Source organism: Haemaphysalis longicornis, unplaced genomic scaffold, assembly GCF_048455015.1.
Source record: "Haemaphysalis longicornis isolate Haplotype H1 unplaced genomic scaffold, Haemaphysalis longicornis Haplotype H1 scaffold_4, whole genome shotgun sequence".
Lineage (NCBI taxonomy): Eukaryota > Metazoa > Arthropoda > Arachnida > Ixodida > Ixodidae > Haemaphysalis > Haemaphysalis longicornis.
The window spans coordinates 1,209,941-1,216,561 of record NW_027526361.1 but is presented as its reverse complement, the minus strand read 5'-3'; the positions used below and the strand labels follow the sequence as shown (position 1 = coordinate 1,216,561).

General features: G+C 42.5%; 1 long non-coding RNA gene across 1 annotated transcript; it reads right to left on the bottom strand.

The window, feature by feature from the left end:
• Positions 1–1,050: 1,050 nt before the first annotated feature.
• On the bottom strand, positions 1,051–5,438 carry LOC144178107 (uncharacterized). Its single transcript, XR_013323945.1, has 4 exons — positions 3,780–5,438; positions 3,431–3,590; positions 3,221–3,343; positions 1,051–2,734 (listed from the first exon to the last, which is right to left on the bottom strand). It is a non-coding gene; the product is annotated as an uncharacterized LOC144178107 (long non-coding RNA).
• Positions 5,439–6,621: the final 1,183 nt, after the last annotated feature.

The following is a 6,621-nucleotide window of genomic DNA, read 5'->3' as shown; positions in this document are numbered from 1 at the left end:
GGTTAGTTGTGCTTTTTATGATCACAGATACGGACACAGGAAAACTGCGTACAATTTCACGAGAAGACGGCGCCGTCTTCTCGTGAAAGTGTACGTAGTTTTCCTGTGCCCGTCTCTGTGATCATACGAAGAGCAACTTACCTTCACAAGCATGTTACACCAACTAGCCCAACATAAAGCTTTGCAAAATATTACATGTGCTGATCACGCGCTCAGTGTGTACTCTCTGTATTTAGTAAGTCGCCTGTTTGCATCATTATTGTCTGCCAGACATGTTTGTCACTTGGGCGCTACTCTAGCGTGCAGACCAGCGTTGCACAAGTACACTCTTAATCTGGATCCACATAAGATCCACTTAGTAACTGGAACTTTTTTGCAAGAAAGTTCCACTTATATATTTGGAACCGTGTTCCACATACCCTGAAAATGTAAGTGGAACAGTGCACCACATATTTTTGCAGCTAAATTATCTGGATCGGCGTTCCAAATAAAAGTATACGGATCACTGTTCCAAATAAACGGGTAGTGTAAGTTACTGGAACACTGATCCCCGTAAAATGATTATGGATTTATCCGGTGCGCCGTTCCAGGTACCTTCAGACCAGCTGTTTATATAAAACGGTGTTCCGATAGACGTTGAGAAGCTGTCTATGGGACTCCACTTTTCCAATATATCTGCTTTCCTGTTGGTATAAACTGAGGTCATTTGCCAGGCTGGCGGATGCATTGGTATCAGAAGGAAACCGCAAGCACCATTCTAACGCAGCCTTGACATATGGCCCACAGTGATACCAACAATTGGAAAACAGAAACCGCCGCAGCAGTGTGGTCCCTGACAGTTCCCAACAGTTGCCTATCGGAGCACAGTTCTATATAAAAGTTGATCTGAGATACCTGGAGCGGCACACAGAGACTTTGGCTTCATCCGCCGCATCCTGTTCTGGGTTTTGGCTGCATGTAAAAGAAACAAGACTCGCATTAATATACATACCAAACAAACTATTAGCACTGATACAATGCTTTTAAAAACACCAAGCAAATTTTATTCGCTCGTATTATTGCGTACATTTGAGATACGGAGACATCTGTTTCCACTTGGGCAGAAAATGACCAGCGTACAGGATCAAATACAAAAACGATATCAAGTGGCCAAAACGATCTAAGTGGCATTTTCCTATTTTCGCTAATATTTACCATTCTTTTTTGCTAAAAAAACATGGGTAATAAAGATGGCTTTAAGCGCAACCGCGTCACAAACAGACTTGTACATCTACCCTCGCACTAACTCAAAAAGCATTACACAACAGTGAGCATAAAATATGCTGTTTTATCACATGAAATCAGGTACCGGAAATGCGGAAGTACCCAGAGCGCTTGCCATACCATGTTTACTCATCCCGGTTCCAAAATATGCAGTTTGCTATTAAATTGTAGGGAAAAGCCAAAAATACAAGCCATACACGGTTGGATTATCACAAGACCTGCAAGAGTGTAGGAAAAGAACACCGGAGCCAATACTAACAATATAACATTTGCACAGAAAAACTTACCGGAAGCATGTGGCACTATTGCACAACTAAAGCATACACCATATATCAATATCAAGCTAACTGTAGCCAAAACCGACTATATACGCGCCCTGAAAAAGCCTTTCACTGAAGCCGCGTTGCTTCCCCGACAATTTGTAGCTATTTAAAATAACTTATCCAAAAAAAAAGCTCATAGCACCCAGTGTGAATCTTACAAAATTTTACAAACCAGATAGCTCGGAGCATGTTACGCATTTTAAAATTTAACAAGCAGCCTAACTCTAAAGACGTTATTAATTCCCCCAAGAACAATTCAGACATCCCAAATAACCAAGCCAGTTAGCGTTGAAACATACAGGTGACCAATTTTACCAAGCGAACTTGGAAGCATTTTTCCAGCCGGAGCATTTATCTGAGGTAAAATTCACAGTTGCGTGCTATACAAACCCTACTATCATGACGACAGTATGCTTGTGACCAAAGCACTGCCTCTAACAAGCAAGAAATGCAACTTAGTCTAAAAGTAAACAACTTTTTCAAGCCAAATATGTATATTTCGCATTCTTCTAGGGCTTAGGTGTCAGCTAAGATACAGTACAAAAATTGATTAATAAAGCCCCAAACCGTCTGTGTAAATAATTACTCTCTCGTTTGCATCCATCAACAGCAGCACTGCCATGGAAAAAAATTACGAGCTGCACTTGAATAATAAAAACGTTACAGTGCAGTGCCATTAACTACATTAACAGAGTAACAGAGTAGCTGCAAAGGCAGCCTGCGCTTTGTGCCAATAATGAAAAATTGCAAAGGAAAGCACGAGTTCACTTTTGCAACTGACATGCCGCTTGCATCTACCAATCATTTGAACCACGACATATCTTTCCGAATAGGCTTCAACGTCTAACAATAATTTAAAACCCCAAGGAGAGTGACCACATCAAGTCTTTCAACAGAGCTTTCAACTTAAATGACACCAGGCCACTGTTAAATGGCCAAGAACTCTCTGCAAAAGTTCCAAGAACTCTCCAAAGTCGCATAAGTTTCAGGAGATTAAGATGAAATATACGGCGAGGAGGATGACCACATCTTGATGTGACAACGCAGGCGGAAAATCCATGACGTGTTTCTTGCAGACAATATTTACGCGGCCATTTTCTTCTCTCAAAATAACTGGACTTCGAGAATAACTGGACCACGTCATGTACCTTTAAGGAAGGAACAAGAAAATTTTGTTAGACGATGGCTTTAAATGAGTGAGTTGCTTAGGATACCCCTTTTATAGCACAGTAATTGATTGAAATATCAGCGATTTCTTGGTTTCTTTTCTGGGAATGCTTAACAATGTACAAAAAATATTAGCACAGACTGTCAATGGCCGTTCTCTAATTCTGGAAAGCAACCGCATTGGGCGTGGCCGTGGTGCCGTATTATCACAGCAGCAACTCTCAATGTGAAAGCAAAATGTTTGCAAAACTTGAATGCAAAATAATAGTTTTTTTGTCCACATGTTGAAGCATGTGAAACAGGCTGACTGTGAAGGTATTTCCCAATATTGGAGTTCACAATTTATTTTTAACAGTAAGGTTTTGCTACAAAGAAAACTACCACAAATTCAGTCCCGCAAAATAAAATGCCAGCTTTAATAAACACTACCATAAATTGAGTCCCACAAAAATAAAATGCCAACTTACCCAACTAAAATTAAGATGCAGGCGTTCCTGGCAGGGCCTCCTCGGAGTGCATTTCCAGGAAAGTTTTGCCAACGTGTTCCCAAAAGCTTTTACTGTCGTTTTCACCTACAGGTCAAGTTGTCACTGAAATGGTGTTCCGAAGCTATTACGTATATTGCAACTACCTAAAAAGGGACCATCAGAGTTCCAGAACTGGGAGTGCGTACTTACTTGTAGAATGCAATGATTTCATCCGGTACGACGGCTTTCATGTGTTTCCTTTTTGTGAACACACGCCTTCAAGAACGGTGAACAGACGCCTTCAAGAACCAGGAAAATGGCAGTATGCATTCCTTGTTCCATTGTTTTAAGTCCCGGTCCGCCCTATTTCCTAGAAAATAAAAACAGTATAAAAATATCGAAGCATAAATTTACGCTTCCCTCTAAGAAGGGAGTACTACAAGATCTCGTACAATGCCTGATTAGTTGTGCTAAAATTTATTTTGCAGCACGAGCCCTGGTAACGTTTTCAGGCGAAACAATTTTAAATATAAAAATATTTGAACATTTTTAGGCTTACCTGTCATTGCTCCATGCGGAGTGGTGAACGTCTGTATAATACGCAACACTCAAGAGGCACTCTTTCGGGGCTTTGACTTCCACAATGCATTCATAATCTGCCACACTTGTCACGACGACGCCTCGGCGTGCCGAAGATGTCTTCAGCCACAGTGAATGCCACAGCCATGATTTCAGAGGTATATGTAAGGAATGGAAATAATTCGTTTTAATTTCTGTTCTTCAGACAAAGGAAAACAATTGTCGCAAAATACCAGTGTAGAGACAAATGTCTCCACAGTCAGCCATCTGGACAGGTTATACAGATCGAATACAGAATGTAGCAATCTGCTTTCGCGGTATATTTTCTAAGTTCAAGGAAGCAAAGAAATGGGTTAATGTTGGGTGCACATAGTGATGCAAGAACTTATCACCTGAGCGTTGTCGGAAATTATTTCGACTCTCGGGTTACCACCGACATTGACGGCATAAAAGTGCACGAGTGGCTTATTTCTAACGCGGTTCGTGAAGTAGCAACCACTAATAATGGATATTGGATAATTATCCTGAAGTCTCAAGTTACCACTGACATTAACAGCATAGAAACGGCAGCACACTTTCTATATACCCGGTGCGTGTTGGGTTTCCACATTTCTTCCCCTCTAAAAAAGAAACGTTTGCTACTGCGGTACTGCTACGACAACTGTCCCTTCCATTTCTCTACACTTCAGGCAATGTTATTTAAAATAGATCATCTTAATTGGTCAAAGGAATTGAAAGAAACATGGAACATAAACCTGAAACATGGAACAGATAAACGTAAGATGACGCCTTGAAAGCACATCAACACAACTCGAAATAGCGTCTACCTTGCGCGCAACGGGCAAGGTCGAAGACTACCGGTCTGGTAAGCACAGTAAATGCATTCTACTCAGCAGACTAACACAACGCCGCAATTACCACGCAAGTTTTAAAAATACCAACAAATCTAAGGACGGACGCTCCGACAAACTTGCTTGGAAGTTGCACACGTGTGCACGCGCGATTATCGCGAGCGACTAACCCGAGAAGATTCGCTACCGCCGAGATACACAGCAACCGTCAATATACAACTAAGCAAAGCCACACAGTAAGGGAACATCCAATCACGAAACGCGCAAACCAGCAACTTCCTTATAGCAATGGCTAACGTACGCAGTCAGAAATGTCCAGCCGACTCTGACCCACGAACACGGAAGTTTTGGTAAATTACGGCTGCAAACGTTTCTCCAACACAAAATGTTACACGCCGCGACCACAAGCATGGACGACACACGAACAACGGGCAGAGAAGCGGTATGTTTATCGGACGCAGTTAACAAGGATGTCACTGAACAACAACCATTACTAGCACATAAATAAGCAGCACTGACCTTTTTTGCGCCTCCTGGCAAAACTCCACTTCGTCGAACAGGAAATACAGCCCGGATATATGAAAAAATTCGCAGTTGCACGCCGCAATCAACCCAATCAAACTGCTAACGGCGCTAACGGTTCTCGCCAGCGTGACCGAGAATTTCTTTAGTAAATATCAGGCGCATCGCGCGAGCAATTGAGAAACCCGCTTTGGAATGCCACTGGTGGCGCTGCATGCGGAAGACCGTAAAATTAGCGGAGGGAATCCTGGAAGATGGGAGCGCTGCTGTCGTTTAAAGTGTTGACACAGTCCCGATTTTTATCCGTCGTCCTCGTACCCGTTGCAGCCCCACTGTACCGTGAATCAACGCAAAAACAGCTCTGCCGTGCTGCTGCAGACGCATGCGCATGGAATGCGCTACTGGAGTGGCAGTCTTTTCCTCGTGGCTTCGGCAAACTTTCGTTCTCGCGGAGGCTTTGGCGATGCGCCCGCAAAAGAGCTCATACAAACTCGGCACACGTGATCGCTTTTATTTGATTCGAAAAACGGGCATATGCGTCTAAGCGGACGTTTACGCCCGCTGAGGCCGAAACAAAGCTCAGATAATAGCCGCGTTAGCGCGTTAGTACTGGCTAAAGTTGTTTCTCGCGGAGGGCCGTTAGTGCGTGCGATATCCGAGCTTAACTTTGGATGACAATTTCTGCGTTACTGTTTACAATGAACGCAAAAGGGCGTGGCTTCATTTACTGCTTTTCTTGACAACAAGCCTTTCCGTAGTCAATAAAATATACTGCGACGCTCTTAGATACCCACGTTATATAAAGCTACTTACAGCTAATTAACGAGTAATAATACATCGGCCCGTTTCCCAGCCCTTTTCCCTTCTGAACACCAATACTACAGGAAAACAGAAACTGGGGAAGCAGCTGGAGAAGGCGGGTCATTCAATGAACTTCAATTACTATGATAAGACACAACAACAGCAAGTTAACTCTGCGCATTTTTGCCGTTACTGCACAGCATAATTAGGAATTACAATGTCATTTCAGAATTAATACATACAAAATAATGCAGGTATCACGTGGTATATTTAGTTGCCCAAGTTTATTTCCGTTCACCCAGTCAACCGCTCCCTGCAAAGAGGCTTTTGTTTTCGCTTGTGGAAATTAAAAGGGACTCACCTGTTAGCATTCCTATCGGACTTACTACGTCATGACCAACGGACTTGAAAACAATCGTGCACCAATACGAATAGTTTTAGAAATACATACCGATATTCCCAACGGCCTTGTTTGCTTATTTTAGATATATGTCGCTTCTCTACTGAAACAAAGAAATAAAACTCTCGCATAGTAGACCGCTAGCGCCTTCCAGTGAAGACTGGATAAACCAAAATGCGTTTCTTGTTTTTTTTTATCTCTGCAAAGAAATGATATAAAGCAGTCTCCCGTTAAGACGAACCCGAAGG